This window comes from Paramormyrops kingsleyae, chromosome 7 (assembly GCF_048594095.1).
Source record: "Paramormyrops kingsleyae isolate MSU_618 chromosome 7, PKINGS_0.4, whole genome shotgun sequence".
NCBI classification, from domain to species: Eukaryota; Metazoa; Chordata; class Actinopteri; order Osteoglossiformes; family Mormyridae; genus Paramormyrops; species Paramormyrops kingsleyae.
In genome coordinates this window covers 198000-222121 of record NC_132803.1, presented here as the reverse complement: position 1 = coordinate 222121, position 24122 = coordinate 198000, and the positions used below count along the sequence as shown (strand labels likewise).

Below are 24122 nucleotides of genomic sequence, written 5' to 3'. Positions count from 1 at the left end.
ATGATGGAGCAGATGACGATCCAGGAGTCCAAGACAGGTAAGTGGTCCGGAGGAATATGGAGGAGCATCGACGCAGACAGGTAAGTACACTGATTACACTGCAACAGGGCATGTCCCTACTAGGGCTTTAGATCCCCCACTGGGGCTTTGGGCACCGCACTTATATCTAAATATTATATGTTCCTCTCCTATATTCTAGCTCGGACGTGGCTGACCAGGCCCACGCCGGCTCAGGAGGTAAGTATCCTATTATGTCCACACTGTGGTTATGTTTCCTCACTAAGGTTTCATCCTGCTGCAGGTAAAGCGCCCCCCTGTGTACGGCGCCGGCGCCACTCCGGTGTCCCCCGGAGGCACCCCCAGTGTCCCAGACCCCCACAAGGTCAATCCACATCCATCCTGATTGGTTGAATGCCCAATACACAAAATCACACCAGCACTGTGTCCTGTGACCTTCCTCCACGGAAGACAGATAGAAATGAGGAAGCACAGTGGGGGATTATTGTATATATAGGCAGGGAAATTAGGGTTAGGGATCCGGCTAAATAGCCTTAGGAGGGGGGATTTAGGGTTAGGGACCCGGCCACTAGCCTTAAGGTCCAGGGACTAAGGGTTAGGGATAAGGCCTACTGGCCGTAGATAGGGACATTAGGGTTAGGGATCCGGCCTACTGGCCTTAGGTTTAGGGTTAGGATAGGGGCAAGGCCTAGTTGGGCCATATTTTAGTTAAGGCTAAATTCTTAATCTAGGGCCAAGTTGGGCCGTATTCTAATTCTAAATTTTGTAGGCACTGATCTGGCCAAGTTGGGCTCAAAGATCAGGCTCCAACGCGTTTCTGGCTGCCATGCCGTCATCAGGGAGCCGGCGAAAAAATTAAGGGCCTAAATAGGCGTAGGACTGATGGAAGCGTGAGGAAGGCGGAAGACAATGGACCTGAATGGCACGGGCTGGTTAGGGTTATAAGACGGGGTTAGGAACCCCTAGGCCTGTGACCCCAGCGTCCCAGGGCCACAGTAATGCACTGGCCAATCCAGGTCCACCCATATATCCACCCCCCTACACGCACCATGTCCGTTCCCCACTGGGGCTTTAAATATTAAATTGTGGTGATGAAATATTTTCTTCTTTTAGCAGGGATGATGGAGCAGACGACGATCCAGGAGTCCAAGACAGGTAAGTGGTCCGGAGGAATATGGAGGAGCATCGACGCAGACAGGTAAGTACACTGATTACACTGCAACAGGGCATGTCCCTACTAGGGCTTTAGATCCCCCACTGGGGCTTTGGGCACCGCACTTATATCTAAATATTATATGTTCCTCTCCTATATTCTAGCTCGGACGTGGCTGACCAGGCCCACGCCGGCTCAGGAGGTAAGTATCCTATTATGTCCACACTGTGGTTATGTTTCCTCACTAAGGTTTCATCCTGCTGCAGGTAAAGCGCCCCCCTGTGTACGGCGCCGGCGCCACTCCGGTGTCCCCCGGAGGCACCCCCAGTGTCCCAGACCCCCACAAGGTCAATCCACATCCATCCTGATTGGTTGAATGCCCAATACACAAAATCACACCAGCACTGTGTCCTGTGACCTTCCTCCACGGAAGACAGATAGAAATGAGGAAGCACAGTGGGGGATTATTGTATATATAGGCAGGGAAATTAGGGTTAGGGATCCGGCTAAATAGCCTTAGGAGGGGGGATTTAGGGTTAGGGACCCGGCCACTAGCCTTAAGGTCCAGGGACTAAGGGTTAGGGATAAGGCCTACTGGCCGTAGATAGGGACATTAGGGTTAGGGATCCGGCCTACTGGCCTTAGGTTTAGGGTTAGGATAGGGGCAAGGCCTAGTTGGGCCATATTTTAGTTAAGGCTAAATTCTTAATCTAGGGCCAAGTTGGGCCGTATTCTAATTCTAAATTTTGTAGGCACTGATCTGGCCAAGTTGGGCTCAAAGATCAGGCTCCAACGCGTTTCTGGCTGCCATGCCGTCATCAGGGAGCCGGCGAAAAAATTAAGGGCCTAAATAGGCGTAGGACTGATGGAAGCGTGAGGAAGGCGGAAGACAATGGACCTGAATGGCACGGGCTGGTTAGGGTTATAAGACGGGGTTAGGAACCCCTAGGCCTGTGACCCCAGCGTCCCAGGGCCACAGTAATGCACTGGCCAATCCAGGTCCACCCATATATCCACCCCCCTACACGCACCATGTCCGTTCCCCACTGGGGCTTTAAATATTAAATTGTGGTGATGAAATATTTTCTTCTTTTAGCAGGGATGATGGAGCAGACGACGATCCAGGAGTCCAAGACAGGTAAGTGGTCCGGAGGAATATGGAGGAGCATCGACGCAGACAGGTAAGTACACTGATTACACTGCAACAGGGCATGTCCCTACTAGGGCTTTAGATCCCCCACTGGGGCTTTGGGCACCGCACTTATATCTAAATATTATATGTTCCTCTCCTATATTCTAGCTCGGACGTGGCTGACCAGGCCCACGCCGGCTCAGGAGGTAAGTATCCTATTATGTCCACACTGTGGTTATGTTTCCTCACTAAGGTTTCATCCTGCTGCAGGTAAAGCGCCCCCCTGTGTACGGCGCCGGCGCCACTCCGGTGTCCCCCGGAGGCACCCCCAGTGTCCCAGACCCCCACAAGGTCAATCCACATCCATCCTGATTGGTTGAATGCCCAATACACAAAATCACACCAGCACTGTGTCCTGTGACCTTCCTCCACGGAAGACAGATAGAAATGAGGAAGCACAGTGGGGGATTATTGTATATATAGGCAGGGAAATTAGGGTTAGGGATCCGGCTAAATAGCCTTAGGAGGGGGGATTTAGGGTTAGGGACCCGGCCACTAGCCTTAAGGTCCAGGGACTAAGGGTTAGGGATAAGGCCTACTGGCCGTAGATAGGGACATTAGGGTTAGGGATCCGGCCTACTGGCCTTAGGTTTAGGGTTAGGATAGGGGCAAGGCCTAGTTGGGCCATATTTTAGTTAAGGCTAAATTCTTAATCTAGGGCCAAGTTGGGCCGTATTCTAATTCTAAATTTTGTAGGCACTGATCTGGCCAAGTTGGGCTCAAAGATCAGGCTCCAACGCGTTTCTGGCTGCCATGCCGTCATCAGGGAGCCGGCGAAAAAATTAAGGGCCTAAATAGGCGTAGGACTGATGGAAGCGTGAGGAAGGCGGAAGACAATGGACCTGAATGGCACGGGCTGGTTAGGGTTATAAGACGGGGTTAGGAACCCCTAGGCCTGTGACCCCAGCGTCCCAGGGCCACAGTAATGCACTGGCCAATCCAGGTCCACCCATATATCCACCCCCCTACACGCACCATGTCCGTTCCCCACTGGGGCTTTAAATATTAAATTGTGGTGATGAAATATTTTCTTCTTTTAGCAGGGATGATGGAGCAGACGACGATCCAGGAGTCCAAGACAGGTAAGTGGTCCGGAGGAATATGGAGGAGCATCGACGCAGACAGGTAAGTACACTGATTACACTGCAACAGGGCATGTCCCTACTAGGGCTTTAGATCCCCCACTGGGGCTTTGGGCACCGCACTTATATCTAAATATTATATGTTCCTCTCCTATATTCTAGCTCGGACGTGGCTGACCAGGCCCACGCCGGCTCAGGAGGTAAGTATCCTATTATGTCCACACTGTGGTTATGTTTCCTCACTAAGGTTTCATCCTGCTGCAGGTAAAGCGCCCCCCTGTGTACGGCGCCGGCGCCACTCCGGTGTCCCCCGGAGGCACCCCCAGTGTCCCAGACCCCCACAAGGTCAATCCACATCCATCCTGATTGGTTGAATGCCCAATACACAAAATCACACCAGCACTGTGTCCTGTGACCTTCCTCCACGGAAGACAGATAGAAATGAGGAAGCACAGTGGGGGATTATTGTATATATAGGCAGGGAAATTAGGGTTAGGGATCCGGCTAAATAGCCTTAGGAGGGGGGATTTAGGGTTAGGGACCCGGCCACTAGCCTTAAGGTCCAGGGACTAAGGGTTAGGGATAAGGCCTACTGGCCGTAGATAGGGACATTAGGGTTAGGGATCCGGCCTACTGGCCTTAGGTTTAGGGTTAGGATAGGGGCAAGGCCTAGTTGGGCCATATTTTAGTTAAGGCTAAATTCTTAATCTAGGGCCAAGTTGGGCCGTATTCTAATTCTAAATTTTGTAGGCACTGATCTGGCCAAGTTGGGCTCAAAGATCAGGCTCCAACGCGTTTCTGGCTGCCATGCCGTCATCAGGGAGCCGGCGAAAAAATTAAGGGCCTAAATAGGCGTAGGACTGATGGAAGCGTGAGGAAGGCGGAAGACAATGGACCTGAATGGCACGGGCTGGTTAGGGTTATAAGACGGGGTTAGGAACCCCTAGGCCTGTGACCCCAGCGTCCCAGGGCCACAGTAATGCACTGGCCAATCCAGGTCCACCCATATATCCACCCCCCTACACGCACCATGTCCGTTCCCCACTGGGGCTTTAAATATTAAATTGTGGTGATGAAATATTTTCTTCTTTTAGCAGGGATGATGGAGCAGACGACGATCCAGGAGTCCAAGACAGGTAAGTGGTCCGGAGGAATATGGAGGAGCATCGACGCAGACAGGTAAGTACACTGATTACACTGCAACAGGGCATGTCCCTACTAGGGCTTTAGATCCCCCACTGGGGCTTTGGGCACCGCACTTATATCTAAATATTATATGTTCCTCTCCTATATTCTAGCTCGGACGTGGCTGACCAGGCCCACGCCGGCTCAGGAGGTAAGTATCCTATTATGTCCACACTGTGGTTATGTTTCCTCACTAAGGTTTCATCCTGCTGCAGGTAAAGCGCCCCCCTGTGTACGGCGCCGGCGCCACTCCGGTGTCCCCCGGAGGCACCCCCAGTGTCCCAGACCCCCACAAGGTCAATCCACATCCATCCTGATTGGTTGAATGCCCAATACACAAAATCACACCAGCACTGTGTCCTGTGACCTTCCTCCACGGAAGACAGATAGAAATGAGGAAGCACAGTGGGGGATTATTGTATATATAGGCAGGGAAATTAGGGTTAGGGATCCGGCTAAATAGCCTTAGGAGGGGGGATTTAGGGTTAGGGACCCGGCCACTAGCCTTAAGGTCCAGGGACTAAGGGTTAGGGATAAGGCCTACTGGCCGTAGATAGGGACATTAGGGTTAGGGATCCGGCCTACTGGCCTTAGGTTTAGGGTTAGGATAGGGGCAAGGCCTAGTTGGGCCATATTTTAGTTAAGGCTAAATTCTTAATCTAGGGCCAAGTTGGGCCGTATTCTAATTCTAAATTTTGTAGGCACTGATCTGGCCAAGTTGGGCTCAAAGATCAGGCTCCAACGCGTTTCTGGCTGCCATGCCGTCATCAGGGAGCCGGCGAAAAAATTAAGGGCCTAAATAGGCGTAGGACTGATGGAAGCGTGAGGAAGGCGGAAGACAATGGACCTGAATGGCACGGGCTGGTTAGGGTTATAAGACGGGGTTAGGAACCCCTAGGCCTGTGACCCCAGCGTCCCAGGGCCACAGTAATGCACTGGCCAATCCAGGTCCACCCATATATCCACCCCCCTACACGCACCATGTCCGTTCCCCACTGGGGCTTTAAATATTAAATTGTGGTGATGAAATATTTTCTTCTTTTAGCAGGGATGATGGAGCAGACGACGATCCAGGAGTCCAAGACAGGTAAGTGGTCCGGAGGAATATGGAGGAGCATCGACGCAGACAGGTAAGTACACTGATTACACTGCAACAGGGCATGTCCCTACTAGGGCTTTAGATCCCCCACTGGGGCTTTGGGCACCGCACTTATATCTAAATATTATATGTTCCTCTCCTATATTCTAGCTCGGACGTGGCTGACCAGGCCCACGCCGGCTCAGGAGGTAAGTATCCTATTATGTCCACACTGTGGTTATGTTTCCTCACTAAGGTTTCATCCTGCTGCAGGTAAAGCGCCCCCCTGTGTACGGCGCCGGCGCCACTCCGGTGTCCCCCGGAGGCACCCCCAGTGTCCCAGACCCCCACAAGGTCAATCCACATCCATCCTGATTGGTTGAATGCCCAATACACAAAATCACACCAGCACTGTGTCCTGTGACCTTCCTCCACGGAAGACAGATAGAAATGAGGAAGCACAGTGGGGGATTATTGTATATATAGGCAGGGAAATTAGGGTTAGGGATCCGGCTAAATAGCCTTAGGAGGGGGGATTTAGGGTTAGGGACCCGGCCACTAGCCTTAAGGTCCAGGGACTAAGGGTTAGGGATAAGGCCTACTGGCCGTAGATAGGGACATTAGGGTTAGGGATCCGGCCTACTGGCCTTAGGTTTAGGGTTAGGATAGGGGCAAGGCCTAGTTGGGCCATATTTTAGTTAAGGCTAAATTCTTAATCTAGGGCCAAGTTGGGCCGTATTCTAATTCTAAATTTTGTAGGCACTGATCTGGCCAAGTTGGGCTCAAAGATCAGGCTCCAACGCGTTTCTGGCTGCCATGCCGTCATCAGGGAGCCGGCGAAAAAATTAAGGGCCTAAATAGGCGTAGGACTGATGGAAGCGTGAGGAAGGCGGAAGACAATGGACCTGAATGGCACGGGCTGGTTAGGGTTATAAGACGGGGTTAGGAACCCCTAGGCCTGTGACCCCAGCGTCCCAGGGCCACAGTAATGCACTGGCCAATCCAGGTCCACCCATATATCCACCCCCCTACACGCACCATGTCCGTTCCCCACTGGGGCTTTAAATATTAAATTGTGGTGATGAAATATTTTCTTCTTTTAGCAGGGATGATGGAGCAGACGACGATCCAGGAGTCCAAGACAGGTAAGTGGTCCGGAGGAATATGGAGGAGCATCGACGCAGACAGGTAAGTACACTGATTACACTGCAACAGGGCATGTCCCTACTAGGGCTTTAGATCCCCCACTGGGGCTTTGGGCACCGCACTTATATCTAAATATTATATGTTCCTCTCCTATATTCTAGCTCGGACGTGGCTGACCAGGCCCACGCCGGCTCAGGAGGTAAGTATCCTATTATGTCCACACTGTGGTTATGTTTCCTCACTAAGGTTTCATCCTGCTGCAGGTAAAGCGCCCCCCTGTGTACGGCGCCGGCGCCACTCCGGTGTCCCCCGGAGGCACCCCCAGTGTCCCAGACCCCCACAAGGTCAATCCACATCCATCCTGATTGGTTGAATGCCCAATACACAAAATCACACCAGCACTGTGTCCTGTGACCTTCCTCCACGGAAGACAGATAGAAATGAGGAAGCACAGTGGGGGATTATTGTATATATAGGCAGGGAAATTAGGGTTAGGGATCCGGCTAAATAGCCTTAGGAGGGGGGATTTAGGGTTAGGGACCCGGCCACTAGCCTTAAGGTCCAGGGACTAAGGGTTAGGGATAAGGCCTACTGGCCGTAGATAGGGACATTAGGGTTAGGGATCCGGCCTACTGGCCTTAGGTTTAGGGTTAGGATAGGGGCAAGGCCTAGTTGGGCCATATTTTAGTTAAGGCTAAATTCTTAATCTAGGGCCAAGTTGGGCCGTATTCTAATTCTAAATTTTGTAGGCACTGATCTGGCCAAGTTGGGCTCAAAGATCAGGCTCCAACGCGTTTCTGGCTGCCATGCCGTCATCAGGGAGCCGGCGAAAAAATTAAGGGCCTAAATAGGCGTAGGACTGATGGAAGCGTGAGGAAGGCGGAAGACAATGGACCTGAATGGCACGGGCTGGTTAGGGTTATAAGACGGGGTTAGGAACCCCTAGGCCTGTGACCCCAGCGTCCCAGGGCCACAGTAATGCACTGGCCAATCCAGGTCCACCCATATATCCACCCCCCTACACGCACCATGTCCGTTCCCCACTGGGGCTTTAAATATTAAATTGTGGTGATGAAATATTTTCTTCTTTTAGCAGGGATGATGGAGCAGACGACGATCCAGGAGTCCAAGACAGGTAAGTGGTCCGGAGGAATATGGAGGAGCATCGACGCAGACAGGTAAGTACACTGATTACACTGCAACAGGGCATGTCCCTACTAGGGCTTTAGATCCCCCACTGGGGCTTTGGGCACCGCACTTATATCTAAATATTATATGTTCCTCTCCTATATTCTAGCTCGGACGTGGCTGACCAGGCCCACGCCGGCTCAGGAGGTAAGTATCCTATTATGTCCACACTGTGGTTATGTTTCCTCACTAAGGTTTCATCCTGCTGCAGGTAAAGCGCCCCCCTGTGTACGGCGCCGGCGCCACTCCGGTGTCCCCCGGAGGCACCCCCAGTGTCCCAGACCCCCACAAGGTCAATCCACATCCATCCTGATTGGTTGAATGCCCAATACACAAAATCACACCAGCACTGTGTCCTGTGACCTTCCTCCACGGAAGACAGATAGAAATGAGGAAGCACAGTGGGGGATTATTGTATATATAGGCAGGGAAATTAGGGTTAGGGATCCGGCTAAATAGCCTTAGGAGGGGGGATTTAGGGTTAGGGACCCGGCCACTAGCCTTAAGGTCCAGGGACTAAGGGTTAGGGATAAGGCCTACTGGCCGTAGATAGGGACATTAGGGTTAGGGATCCGGCCTACTGGCCTTAGGTTTAGGGTTAGGATAGGGGCAAGGCCTAGTTGGGCCATATTTTAGTTAAGGCTAAATTCTTAATCTAGGGCCAAGTTGGGCCGTATTCTAATTCTAAATTTTGTAGGCACTGATCTGGCCAAGTTGGGCTCAAAGATCAGGCTCCAACGCGTTTCTGGCTGCCATGCCGTCATCAGGGAGCCGGCGAAAAAATTAAGGGCCTAAATAGGCGTAGGACTGATGGAAGCGTGAGGAAGGCGGAAGACAATGGACCTGAATGGCACGGGCTGGTTAGGGTTATAAGACGGGGTTAGGAACCCCTAGGCCTGTGACCCCAGCGTCCCAGGGCCACAGTAATGCACTGGCCAATCCAGGTCCACCCATATATCCACCCCCCTACACGCACCATGTCCGTTCCCCACTGGGGCTTTAAATATTAAATTGTGGTGATGAAATATTTTCTTCTTTTAGCAGGGATGATGGAGCAGACGACGATCCAGGAGTCCAAGACAGGTAAGTGGTCCGGAGGAATATGGAGGAGCATCGACGCAGACAGGTAAGTACACTGATTACACTGCAACAGGGCATGTCCCTACTAGGGCTTTAGATCCCCCACTGGGGCTTTGGGCACCGCACTTATATCTAAATATTATATGTTCCTCTCCTATATTCTAGCTCGGACGTGGCTGACCAGGCCCACGCCGGCTCAGGAGGTAAGTATCCTATTATGTCCACACTGTGGTTATGTTTCCTCACTAAGGTTTCATCCTGCTGCAGGTAAAGCGCCCCCCTGTGTACGGCGCCGGCGCCACTCCGGTGTCCCCCGGAGGCACCCCCAGTGTCCCAGACCCCCACAAGGTCAATCCACATCCATCCTGATTGGTTGAATGCCCAATACACAAAATCACACCAGCACTGTGTCCTGTGACCTTCCTCCACGGAAGACAGATAGAAATGAGGAAGCACAGTGGGGGATTATTGTATATATAGGCAGGGAAATTAGGGTTAGGGATCCGGCTAAATAGCCTTAGGAGGGGGGATTTAGGGTTAGGGACCCGGCCACTAGCCTTAAGGTCCAGGGACTAAGGGTTAGGGATAAGGCCTACTGGCCGTAGATAGGGACATTAGGGTTAGGGATCCGGCCTACTGGCCTTAGGTTTAGGGTTAGGATAGGGGCAAGGCCTAGTTGGGCCATATTTTAGTTAAGGCTAAATTCTTAATCTAGGGCCAAGTTGGGCCGTATTCTAATTCTAAATTTTGTAGGCACTGATCTGGCCAAGTTGGGCTCAAAGATCAGGCTCCAACGCGTTTCTGGCTGCCATGCCGTCATCAGGGAGCCGGCGAAAAAATTAAGGGCCTAAATAGGCGTAGGACTGATGGAAGCGTGAGGAAGGGTTAGGGTTAGGGTTAGGGTTAGGGTTAGGACTATGTTCATCATTGTGGAAACTTTAAAATGGGCCGGAATAGGCAGTTTGGAAGGAATTCCAGGGAATTAATCCCTTTCCATCATTTGCATTGCTCAGTCAATGGCCGCTTGGAACATGTTAGTACCACATTCCCAACCTCATCGTAATGGCGTTTTTGTCCACCAGGTGGCACAGTGATGCCTTTTTGAGTTCAAAAACATGATCTCACATTCCAAAAAACGCTCTCCCAAATGCTCAGGGTAAGGAGCATGTATGCAATTCAATGTTCATTTTCTAATTGGAGGACAATCCAAAATCGAGATCTGGATATACAGCTTGTGGAATTTTTCATTCCAGAAATATGATCTTAATTCCAAAAAACGCTCTCCCAAATGCTCAGGGTTAGGAGCATGTATGCAATTAAATGTTCATTATCTAGTTGTAGTGACAATCTAAAATTAAGTTCTGGAAATTTAGCTTATGTAATCTTTCATTACAGAAGTATGATCTTAATTGCAAGAAGCGTTCTCCCAAATGTCTATGGTAGTTTTCTGATGTCCAAATCGCTGTTAATTTGCTAATTGCAGTGATCATTACAAAAGAGATCTGAGAGTCCAAGACAGACATTGTTCACATGAATCGGGATCAACAGCAGCCCGCCTATGTTCCGCAAATCACTGCCAATGCAGCAAAGATGGTGATGTTTCAGTGTTTGTTTTTTGTGGGTGAGATGGTCAAAGGTCATTCTCTATGGAGAGATATCTACACATGTCTGTTAAGATTATGCCTCTTTCATTTGAAACCAGCTGGATTTTTGTCATAAGAGCTCTCGCTTTTCAAGTCTAGATTAAAAACGCACTTGTATAGCTTAGCGTATAGGAAACCTAGTTCTGGTTCCAGCTAGTCCCTCACTCCCAGTCAGACTAACAGTATGAGGTGATGAGCTGGGTGGGGATCGGTGTCATTGGCTTTGGATACACTGAGGCGTCAGTGCTGTCACTCTGGCTCTACACTAGAGTGCTGATGTTCAGGGAGTCCCCATGCCTGTGTTCCCGCCTGTCTCTCCCTCTTTCTCATGCTGCTATACTCAGATCTGCCGGAGCCTAGACGAATATTGCACTCGATCATTTTGCTTGCACTACCTCTGATTTCCTCAACTCTGGCTAATACACAATTATTCTTATTTCCTCCCTCACCCCTTCTGGGGTGTGCTCCATGGAGCACAATGTCGTTGAAGAGTTTATGCCTCTGCGGCCTGCAAGACAACTACCTCCACCTCCGGCAACTACCCTCCAACCTGCCTGCCCTTGGCTCAACACGATGCCTCGCCATCCATCCTGCGGCTGTGTGTCTATTAATCCTGCCATCGTGCATCAAGCACCACGTGCCTGCACCGGTCGGCCGCTGCATTGAGACATATATTTCAACCCCTGTATTAGCTTAGTCATTTCATCTTGTCTGTATTAGCTTAGTCATATCATCTTGTTTGTTTGACTCATCTGCCGGCCCCTGGAGGATGGGCTCCCCCTTTGGGTCTGGTTCCTCCCAAGGTTTCTTCCTCTTAGGGAGTTTTTCCTTGCCACCGTTGCCTTTGGCTTACTCAATGGGGGGTCCTTACAAGGCAGAAATGTAAAGCGCATTGAGACAATGTAATGTTGTGATAATGCGCTATATAAATAAAATTGAATTGAATTGAATATGTCAAATATTTTTCCCTAAACAGTTAATAGGTAATTTGACAGCCCATAACTTCATGTAGGAGTGACGTATGAAGGTGGTTCAAAGTGTTTCTGACACTAGACAGGCTGCTCCTTAATCAAGTTTATAAATTTCTGTTACAATTATGCCTCCTTTATTTGAAACTAGCAGTTATTCCATAATCAGTGGCTGCAATGCAATATGTAGGCCTAGATGAAGGTATAAACAAGTTTGCAACGTTTCATAACTGTAGCCCCGACCTCTGACCTGCAGTGACCTTTTGAATCTGCCAAGGTCGCCAATGTTAAGTGAATGGAGGCACCCCACCTGTCATTTGAGAGGCCATAACTCCATGTAGGAGTGGCCTAGGAAGATGGTTCAAAGTGTTCCTGAAACTAGTCTGTCTGCTTTTGAATCACATCTACACATGTCTGTTAAGATTATGCCTCTTTCATTTGAAACCAGCTGGATTTTTGTCATAAGAGCTCATGCAAGACAATGCGGAGATGATTGACTTTATTTTTCAAACAACATTAGGGGGGGTCACGGCTGAACCGTGCCAGCTGCAGGTCTGAAATTTGTCATGATTTAACTACTTATTGTTATGAACAAGTGTACATAGTCTCATGGAGGCATGCCTTTCACATCATCTTTGGTGTAACTTTAAGTTTATAATTACTGGATATTATATGCCTCATATTAAGGTCAGGGGGGTCTCACAGCTGAACCATACCAGCTAGCGGTCTGAAATTTGGTTTACATGAACTAGATGTAGGTATAAACTAGTTTGCCAAGTTTCATAACTGTAGCCCCGACCTCTGACCTGCAGTGACCTTTTGAATATGCCAAGATCGCCAATGTTAAGTGAATGGAGGCACCCCACCTGTCATTTGAGAGGCCATAACTCCATGTAGGAGTGGCCTAGGAAGATGGTTCAAAGTGTTCCTGAAACTAGACTGTCTGCTCTTGAATCACATCTATACATGTCTGTTAAGATTATGCCTCCTTCATTTAAAACCAGCTGGATTTTTATCATAAGTGGCTGCAATGCAGTATGCAGGCCACGTTGTTCCAAATAAAAAATATTATTCTCTAGTCGGTCCATTGAGATGCATTGGGAGCCATTCCAGAGAAAAAATATTATTCTCTAATCTAAAATGATTCGAGCAGGCCCACCTATCTTTTGTCAGTTGATATTTCTCTGTGGCATAGAGATAGTGGCCTGAAAATCAGTGTTCACACACTAGATATATGTCAGAATATTTATATAAAGTTTCGTCAGTGCAGCCCTCAACAAAGAGCTGCAGTGGCCTTTTGAATTTGCTTAAGTCACAGATGCAAGACAATGGGGAGATGATTGACTTTATTTTTCACACAACATTAGGGGGGGTCACGGCTGAATTGCTGAATTGAAAGAGAATCGCTAATGTGTCAAATCCTGTGTGTCATTTCGGTATTTGTGGATGACAGAAGGACACAGCAAAGACTGTGACACGATCCATCCTGTAATGCCGAAAGATATCCTTCAGGTCTTATTTTATATTTTGCAGAATTACCACTCAAACTTTCCTTTTGGTTTATTTTAATTGATTCAGTACTTGTGAATCATTGTGTTTAGAATGTACTGATCAACCAGCAGGTGGCATGGTAGCTAAACACAACACTGTAACATGACTGACTTGCTATATTTATGTAACATTTCTTTTCAAAATACTCCGTCGCATGCCATATATTTATTATAATGATATCATTGCTATTTTTAAATTACAAAGGCAGTATAGCCAATTGCTAGGGGTGCCCCAAGGGGTAGAAAAGGGAGCAGGGGAATAAAAAAATTAACTTATATTGCATTTATTTACTGATATTATTTTGCGTTCTTATAAGAAAATAACAAAAAGCTTATTAAAGAAGCAAATCTTATTAAATAAATGATGTATCTCGGGTCGCCGGGCACCCCTTCCCCCCCTATTGCCGATTAACAGAAAGGCGTTATCCTGCCGAAAAGTGAAGCGTCCGAGGTGCATGCAGGGAAGAAGGGGGAGGAAAGAGGAAAAGTAGGACAAAGACAGCGGTAATAATCACTTATCAGAGTAATAACCACGTTACTGTCTGTGGTCCGTGGTCCGTGGAGCCGAGTGTTACTATCTTACACTGGATAATTCGACGTTTGCTAATTTAATCGCTATAATTAACATCAATTACTCCCCACGTAAATTCATCAGGGAAAATTGGAAATGCCTAGAATTAATCATTATCCTGCTGTTACTGTCATATATATGAGGTGATAGAGGTGTGGATTGATTCTGATCGTGTATGGACTGATCATCCTGAGATTGATACATCGCCCATGATTCGCCCATAATATTATTATGCCAAGGTTTAACTGTACAAACGTGTTTTTATTGATTACTTAATTGTATAACTTGTTTTTCATGAATAATTTATTTCTTATCAAAATATGTCAGAACATTTATGTAAAGTTTCATCAGTGCAGCCCTCAATAAAATACGTACAGTGGCCTTTTGAATTTGCTAAAGTGACAGATGCAAGACAATGCGGAGAATTGACTTTATTTCTCATGCAACATTAGGGGTGGTCACGGCTGAACTGTACCAGCTACGGGTCTGACATTTGGCATGCATTAACTACTCATTGGTTTGAACAAGTGTGCAAAGTCTCATTCAGGGAAGCCTTTCACAACATCTTTGGTGTAACTTTAAACTTTTAATGTACCGATATTATATGCCTCACATTAAGCTCAGGGGGGCCTCAGACCTGAGCCATACAAGCTAGGGGTCTGAAATTTGGCATGCTAGAACTAGTCACATATGGAAACAAGTGTGCCACAGCTCAAGGGTGTACACCACACAATATATGATTATTTAAAATGATAAATGTCACCAATGCAAGTCAATGGGGCGCTGTTTAAGTGCAGTGCTGAAATGAAGCTGAGGGGGCATCACAGCTGATCCGTATAAGCTAGGAGTCTGGAATTTGGCAAAGCCGGACTAGATGCGTACCTGAATGAGTGTGCCACATTTTATGCCTACAGCCTGCAGTGACCTTTTTCATTTCCCAAGGTCGCCTATGTAAGTGAATGGAAACAACCCACCTGTCATTTGACAGCCCATAACTCCACGTAAAAGTGACGTATGAAGATGTTTCAAAATGTTTCTGAAACTGGACAGTCTGCTGCTTTATCCCATCTATACATGTCTGTTAAGATTATGCTTCTTTCATTTGAAACCAGCTGGATTTTTATCATAATTGGCTGCACTGCAGTATGTAGGCCACGCCGTTCCAAATAAAAAATATTATTCTCCAGTCGGTCCATTGAGATGCATTGGGAGCCATTCTAGAGAAAAAATATTATTCTCTAAATCTTAACTGATTGGGGCAGGCCCACCTATCATTTGTCAGGTGATATTTCTATGTGGCGTAGAGATAGTGGCCTGAAAATCAGTGGTCACACATTAGACAAATGTCAGAACATGTATGTAAAGTTTCATGAGTGCAGCCCTCAACAAAGAGCTGCAGTGGCCTTTTGAATTTGCTAAAGACACAGATGCAAGACTATGGGGAGATGATTGACTTTATTTTTCACACAACATTAGGGGGGGTCACGGCTGAACCGTGCCAGCTGGGGGTCTGAAATTTGTCGTGCTTTAACTACTTATTGGTATGAACAAGTGTACATAGTCTCATGGAGGCATGCCTTTCACATCATCTTTGGTGTAACTTTAAGTTTATAATTACTGGATATTATATGCCTCATATTAAGCTCAGGGGGGGCTCACAGCTGAACCATACCAGCTAGGGGTCTGACATTTGGTTTACATGAACTAGATGTAGGTATAAACTAGTTTGCCAAGTTTCATAACTGTAGCCCCGACCTCTGACCTGCAGTGACCTTTTGAATATGCCAAGGTCGCCAATGTTAAGTGAATGGAGGCACCCCACCTGTCATTTGAGAGGCCATAACTCCATGTAGGAGTGGCTTAGGAAGATGGTTCAAAGTGTTCCTGAAACTAGACTGTCTGTTCTTCAATCTCATCTATACATGTCTGTTAAGATTATGCCTCCTTCATTTAAAACCAGCTGGATTTTTATCATAAGTGGCTGCAATGCAGTATGTAGGCCACGTCGTTCCAAATAAAAAATATTATTCTCTAGTCGGTCCATTGAGATTCATTGGGAGCCATTCCAGAGAAAAAAAAATTATTCTCTAATTTCAGCACAGCCACAGATTAAGCCACAAAGACCATAGAGGCCAAAAAGACGATTTTCCAATTCCAAGAAGTGTTCTCCCGAATGGATAGGGTAAGGAGCACTTATGTAATTCAGTGTTAATTTTCTAATGGGAGTGACGATCCAAAATCGAGATCTGGAAGTTCAGCTTATGCAATCTTTTGTTCCACAAGTATGATCTTAATTCCAAGAAGCGGTCTCCCAAATGGGTACGGTTAGGACTTTGTTCGTCATTGTGGAATCTTTAAAATGGGCCGGAATATGGAGTTCGGAAGGGATTCCAAGGAATTCATCCCATTCCATCACTTGCATTGCTCAGTCAATGGCCGCTTGGAATGTGTTAGGACCACATTCCCAACCTGTGGCAATCCAAAATTGAGCTCTGGAAGTTCAGCTTATGTAATCCTTTGTTCCACAGGTATGATCTTAATTCCAAGAAGCGTTCTCCCAAATGTCTATGGTAGTTTTCTGATATCCAAATCGTTGTTAATTTGCTAATTGATTGATTGATTGATTGATTGATGAAACCCTTTATTGCTATTGCAATACACCATGTCACTGGTCACAAGTACCAGCGAAAAAACTGGCCATCAACCTGACCATACGTATGCAAACATCACATACACAAATATGGGGTAGACAGGTCAGGAAGACAGGGGACTATAGGAAAACTCAGAGAAACAAGATTACGTGAGGAGAGTGGAGGTGAATAAAAAAAACAGCCCCCAGACTGTACTCCAGTAGGGAGTACAATATAGGAACAGAAAAAAACACCTCAGCAATAAGCACATAGTCACCACATCTCACAACAGGGGAGGGGAATGGGGAGGTGGAGGTAGTCCAGCATAGACAAACAGCCGTCCGGTCCTGCAACCAACGGCGCTGTACAAGGACCCGCTCGTTCACGCTGGGGGTATGAAGCGGCGAAGGCGTGGGATGGGGGTAGGGTGTCCTTGTGGTCCTTGGGGAGCTGTTTAAGTGCCTATGTAAGTGAATGGAAGCACCCCACCTGTAATTTGACAGCCCATAACTCCATGAAGATGTGACGTATTAGGATGTTTCAAAGTGTTTCTGAAACTAGACAAGCTGCTGCTTAATTCCATCTATACATGTCTGTTAAGATTATGCCTCTTTCATTTGAAACCAGCTGGATTTTTGTCATAAGTGGCTGCAATGCAGTATGTAGGCCGCGCCGTTCCAAATAAAAAATATTATTCTCTAGTCGGTCCATTGAGATGCATTGGGAGCCATTCCAGAGAAAAAATATTATTCTCTAAATCTTAACTGATTGGGGCAGGCCCACCTATCATTTGTCAGGTGATATTTCTATGTGGCGTAGAGATAGTGGCCTGAAAATCAGTGGTCACACATTAGACATATGTCAGAACATGTATATAAAGTTTCATGAGTGCAGCCCTCAACAAAGAGCTGCAGTGGCCTTTTGAATTTGCTAAAGTCACAGATGCAAGACAATGGGGAGATGATTGACTTTATTTTTCAAACAACATTAGGGGGGGTCACGGCTGAACCGTGCCAGCTGGGGGTCTGAAATTTGTCTTGCTTTAACTACTTATTGGTATGAACAAGTGTACATAGTCTCATGGAGGCATGCCTTTCACATCATCTTTGGTGTAACTTTAAGTTTATAATTACTGGATATTATATGCCTCATATTAAGCTCAGGGGGGCCTCACAGCTGAACCATACCAGCTAGGGGTCTGACATTTGGTTTACATGAACTAGATGTAGGTATAAACTAGTTTGCCAAGTTTCATAACTGTAGCCCCGACCTCTGATCTGCAGTGACCATTTGAATCTGCCAAGGTCGCCAATGTTAAGTGAATGGAGGCACCCCACCTGTCATTTGAGAGGCCATAACTCCATGTAGGAGTGGCTTAGGAAGATGGTTCAAAGTGTTCCTGAAACTAGACTGTCTGTTCTTCAATCTCATCTATACATGTCTGTTAAGATTATGCCTCCTTCATTTAAAACCAGCTGGATTTTTATCATAAGTGGCTGCAATGCAGTATGTAGGCCACGTCGTTCCAAATAAAAAATATTATTCTCTAGTCGGTCCATTGAGATTCATTGGGAGCCATTCCAGAGAAAAAAAAATTATTCTCTAATTTCAGCACAGCCACAGATTAAGCCACAAAGACCATAGAGGCCAAAAAGACGATTTTCCAATTCCAAGAAGTGTTCTCCCGAATGGATAGGGTAAGGAGCACTTATGTAATTCAGTGTTAATTTTCTAATGGGAGTGACGATCCAAAATCGAGATCTGGAAGTTCAGCTTATGCAATCTTTTGTTCCACAAGTATGATCTTAATTCCAAGAAGCGGTCTCCCAAATGGGTACGGTTAGGACTTTGTTCGTCATTGTGGAATCTTTAAAATGGGCCGGAATATGGAGTTCGGAAGGGATTCCAAGGAATTCATCCCATTCCATCACTTGCATTGCTCAGTCAATGGCCGCTTGGAATGTGTTAGGACCACATTCCCAACCTGTGGCAATCCAAAATTGAGCTCTGGAAGTTCAGCTTATGTAATCCTTTGTTCCACAGGTATGATCTTAATTCCAAGAAGCGTTCTCCCAAATGTCTACGGTAGTTTTCTGATATCCAAATCGTTGTTAATTTGCTAATTGATTGATTGATTGATTGATTGATTGATGAAACCCTTTATTGCTATTGCAATACACCATGTCACTGGTCACAAGTACCAGCGAAAAAACTGGCCATCAACCTGACCATACGTATGCAAACATCACATACACAAATATGGGGTAGACAGGTCAGGAAGACAGGGGACTATAGGAAAACTCAGAGAAACAAGATTACGTGAGGAGAGTGGAGGTGAATAAAAAAAACAGCCCCCAGACTGTACTCCAGTAGGGAGTACAATATAGGAACAGAAAAAAACACCTCAGCAATAAGCACATAGTCACCACATCTCACAACAGGGGAGGGGAATGGGGAGGTGGAGGTAGTCCAGCATAGACAAACAGCCGTCCGGTCCTGCAACCAACGGCGCTGTACAAGGACCCGCTCGTTCACGCTGGGGGTATGAAGCGGCGAAGGCGTGGGATGGGGGTAGGGTGTCCTTGTGGTCCTTGGGGAGCTGTTTAAGTGCCTATGTAAGTGAATGGAAGCACCCCACCTGTAATTTGACAGCCCATAACTCCATGAAGATGTGACGTATTAGGATGTTTCAAAGTGTTTCTGAAACTAGATAAGCTGCTGCTTAATTCCATCTATACATGTCTGTTAAGATTATGCCTCTTTCATTTGAAACCAGCTGGATTTTTGTCATAAGTGGCTGCAATGCAGTATGTAGGCCGCGCCGTTCCAAATAAAAAATATTATTCTCTAGTCGGTCCATTGAGATGCATTGGGAGCCATTCCAGAGAAAAAATATTATTCTCTAAATCTTAACTGATTGGGGCAGGCCCACCTATCATTTGTCAGGTGATATTTCTATGTGGCGTAGAGATAGTGGCCTGAAAATCAGTGGTCACACATTAGACATATGTCAGAACATGTATGTAAAGTTTCATGAGTGCAGCCCTCAACAAAGAGCTGCAGTGGCCTTTTGAATTTGCTAAAGTCACAGATGCAAGACAATGGGGAGATGATTGACTTTATTTTTCAAACAACATTAGGGGGGGTCACGGCTGAACCGTGCCAGCTGGGGGTCTGAAATTTGTCTTGCTTTAACTACTTATTGGTATGAACAAGTGTACATAGTCTCATGGAGGCATGCCTTTCACATCATCTTTGGTGTAACTTTAAGTTTATAATTACTGGATATTATATGCCTCATATTAAGCTCAGGGGGGCCTCACAGCTGAACCATACCAGCTAGGGGTCTGACATTTGGTTTACATGAACTAGATGTAGGTATAAACTAGTTTGCCAAGTTTCATAACTGTAGCCCCGACCTCTGATCTGCAGTGACCATTTGAATCTGCCAAGGTCGCCAATGTTAAGTGAATGGAGGCACCCCACCTGTCATTTGAGAGGCCATAACTCCATGTAGGAGTGGCTTAGGAAGATGGTTCAAAGTGTTCCTGAAACTAGACTGTCTGTTCTTCAATCTCATCTATACATGTCTGTTAAGATTATGCCTCCTTCATTTAAAACCAGCTGGATTTTTATTATAAGTGGCTGCAATGCAGTATGTACAGTAGGCCACGTCGTTCCAAATAAAAAATATTATTCTCTAGTCGGTCCATTGAGATTCATTGGGAGCCATTCCAGAGAAAAAAAAATATTCTCTAATTTCAGCACAGCCACAGATTAAGCCACAAAGACCATAGAGGCCAAAAAGACGATTTTCCAATTCCAAGAAGTGTTCTCCCGAATGGATAGGGTAAGGAGCACTTATGTAATCCAGTGTTAATTTTCTAATGGGAGTGACGATCCAAAATCGAGATCTGGAAGTTCAGCTTATGTAATCTTTTGTTCCACAAGTATGATCTTAATTCCAAGAAGCGGTCTCCCAAATGGGTACGGTTAGGACTTTGTTCGTCATTGTGGAATCTTTAAAATGGGCCGGAATATGGAGTTCGGAAGGGATTCCAAGGAATTCATCCCATTCCATCACTTGCATTGCTCAGTCAATGGCCGCTTGGAATGTGTTAGGACCACATTCCCAACCTGTGGCAATCCAAAATTGAGCTCTGGAAGTTCAGCTTATGTAATCCTTTGTTCCACAGGTATGATCTTAATTCCAAGAAGCGTTCTCCCAAATGTCTACGGTAGTTTTCTGATATCCAAATCGTTGTTAATTTGCTAATTGATTGATTGATTGATTGATTGATTGATGAAACCCTTTATTGCTATTGCAATACACCATGTCACTGGTCACAAGTACCAGCGAAAAAACTGGCCATCAACCTGACCATACGTATGCAAACATCACATACACAAATATGGGGTAGACAGGTCAGGAAGACAGGGGACTATAGGAAAACTCAGAGAAACAAGATTACGTGAGGAGAGTGGAGGTGAATAAAAAAAACAGCCCCCAGACTGTACTCCAGTAGGGAGTACAATATAGGAACAGAAAAAAACACCTCAGCAATAAGCACATAGTCACCACATCTCACAACAGGGGAGGGGAATGGGGAGGTGGAGGTAGTCCAGCATAGACAAACAGCCGTCCGGTCCTGCAACCAACGGCGCTGTACAAGGACCCGCTCGTTCACGCTGGGGGTATGAAGCGGCGAAGGCGTGGGATGGGGGTAGGGTGTCCTTGTGGTCCTTGGGGAGCTGTTTAAGTGCCTATGTAAGTGAATGGAAGCACCCCACCTGTAATTTGACAGCCCATAACTCCATGAAGATGTGACGTATTAGGATGTTTCAAAGTGTTTCTGAAACTAGACAAGCTGCTGCTTAATTCCATCTATACATGTCTGTTAAGATTATGCCTCTTTCATTTGAAACCAGCTGGATTTTTGTCATAAGTGGCTGCAATGCAGTATGTAGGCCGCGCCGTTCCAAATAAAAAATATTATTCTCTAGTCGGTCCATTGAGATGCATTGGGAGCCATTCCAGAGAAAAAATATTATTCTCTAAATCTTAACTGATTGGGGCAGGCCCACCTATCATTTGTCAGGTGATATTTCTATGTGGCGTAGAGATAGTGGCCTGAAAATCAGTGGTCACACATTAGACATATGTCAGAACATGTATGTAAAGTTTCATGAGTGCAGCCCTCAACAAAGAGCTGCAGTGGCCTTTTGAATTTGCTAAAGTCACAGATGCAAGACAATGGGGAGATGATTGACTTTATTTTTCAAACAACATTAGGGGGGGTCACGGCTGAACCGTGCCAGCTGGGGGTCTGAAATTTGTCTTGCTTTAACTACTTATTGGTATGAACAAGTGTACATAGTCTCATGGAGGCATGCCTTTCACATCATCTTTGGTGTAACTTTAAGTTTATAATTACTGGATATTATATGCCTCATATTAAGCTCAGGGGGGCCTCACAGCTGAACCATACCAGCTAGGGGTCTGACATTTGGTTTACATGAACTAGATGTAGGTATAAACTAGTTTGCCAAGTTTCATAACTGTAGCCCCGACCTCTGATCTGCAGTGACCATTTGAATCTGCCAAGGTCGCCAATGTTAAGTGAATGGAGGCACCCCACCTGTCATTTGAGAGGCCATAACTCCATGTAGGAGTGGCTTAGGAAGATGGTTCAAAGTGTTCCTGAAACTAGACTGTCTGTTCTTCAATCTCATCTATACATGTCTGTTAAGATTATGCCTCCTTCATTTAAAACCAGCTGGATTTTTATTATAAGTGGCTGCAATGCAGTATGTACAGTAGGCCACGTCGTTCCAAATAAAAAATATTATTCTCTAGTCGGTCCATTGAGATTCATTGGGAGCCATTCCAGAGAAAAAAAAAATATTCTCTAATTTCAGCACAGCCACAGATTAAGCCACAAAGACCATAGAGGCCAAAAAGACGATTTTCCAATTCCAAGAAGTGTTCTCCCGAATGGATAGGGTAAGGAGCACTTATGTAATTCAGTGTTAATTTTCTAATGGGAGTGACGATCCAAAATCGAGATCTGGAAGTTCAGCTTATGTAATCTTTTGTTCCACAAGTATGATCTTAATTCCAAGAAGCGGTCTCCCAAATGGGTACGGTTAGGACTTTGTTCGTCATTGTGGAATCTTTAAAATGGGCCGGAATATGGAGTTCGGAAGGGATTCCAAGGAATTCATCCCATTCCATCACTTGCATTGCTCAGTCAATGGCCGCTTGGAATGTGTTAGGACCACATTCCCAACCTGTGGCAATCCAAAATTGAGCTCTGGAAGTTCAGCTTATGTAATCCTTTGTTCCACAGGTATGATCTTAATTCCAAGAAGCGTTCTCCCAAATGTCTATGGTAGTTTTCTGATATCCAAATCGTTGTTAATTTGCTAATTGATTGATTGATTGATTGATGAAACCCTTTATTGCTATTGCAATACACCATGTCACTGGTCACAAGTACCAGCGAAAAAACTGGCCATCAACCTGACCATACGTATGCAAACATCACATACACAAATATGGGGTAGACAGGTCAGGAAGACAGGGGACTATAGGAAAACTCAGAGAAACAAGATTACGTGAGGAGAGTGGAGGTGAATAAAAAAAACAGCCCCCAGACTGTACTCCAGTAGGGAGTACAATATAGGAACAGAAAAAAACACCTCAGCAATAAGCACATAGTCACCACATCTCACAACAGGGGAGGGGAATGGGGAGGTGGAGGTAGTCCAGCATAGACAAACAGCCGACCGGTCCTGCAGCCAACGGCGCTGTACAAGGACCCGCTCGTTCACGCTGGGGGTATGAAGCGGCGAAGGCGTGGGATGGGGGTAGGGTGTCCTTGTGGTTGGGGGAGAGGAATGCAAGAGAGTCTCACTGCCTTGTTCTTCAGGGGGAGTTGTTGAGCTCAGCAGCGGCCTTGACCAAGGCCCGTGCTGATTAGGGGGGAGCCAAAAGCAGATAGAATGGGGTTGTTTGGGTTTTCAGGCGAGAAACTGTAATTTCGCAGCTCCTCTAATGTCCATGCTGGTCTCCGCCATCCAAAATCCTTTGCAGAGCCGTGAGCCTCTCCATGATGTTATCAAATCTGCGGTCATTAGACACAGTGATGTTATCCAGTTTGCGATCTAAAGCCATAGTCTGGGCGCCAACAGCTCTGCCAAGTCCGTCAATCATCCCGGCCAGCCTAGTTGGGCTTTGAGCGGCTGTCACCGTTTTCTTCAATTTCCGATAAGTCAGGGCAATGCCTAATCCAATCAGCATCAGACCTGTAATCATGGTTCCGAATAGGTAAATGTCTTCGATGTCCTCCACGGAAAGAGCTGCCAGACACACGACCCTCCACTTCTCCCATCCGTCCATCGTGTAGCCAGCTGCGTATGTTCCTGCAGGACAGTCAGGTTCCCCCAAACCTGTGCTTCTCTTCGACAAGATGGTGTCAATTGCGTGGAGAGACCAGTTGATCAAATCCATAATTTCCTTAGTTTTGAAGAGCAGGGCTGAGAGAGTCTCTCAAGTATAGACAGTAGACTAGACGAGACGAGAGGAGCAAAGCAGGGAAGATAAAGGGAGGGAGAGGGAGAGAAGTGTGTACGCCT

The 24122-nt window shown here is 46.5% G+C and overlaps 1 long non-coding RNA gene across 9 annotated transcripts; it reads left to right on the top strand.

The window, feature by feature from the left end:
- The first annotated feature begins 39 nt into the window (after positions 1 to 39).
- On the top strand, positions 40 to 12002 carry LOC140592045 (uncharacterized). Of its 9 annotated transcripts, none has more exons than XR_011992268.1 (9): positions 40 to 382; positions 1135 to 1518; positions 2268 to 2654; positions 3404 to 3790; positions 4540 to 4926; positions 5676 to 6062; positions 6812 to 7198; positions 7948 to 8334; positions 9084 to 12002. It is a non-coding gene; the product is annotated as an uncharacterized lncRNA (long non-coding RNA). The 9 variants fall into 9 exon arrangements; XR_011992275.1 differs by having other exon boundaries at positions 1132 to 1518; positions 2271 to 2654; XR_011992274.1 differs by having other exon boundaries at positions 1132 to 1518; positions 3407 to 3790.
- Positions 12003 to 24122: the final 12120 nt, after the last annotated feature.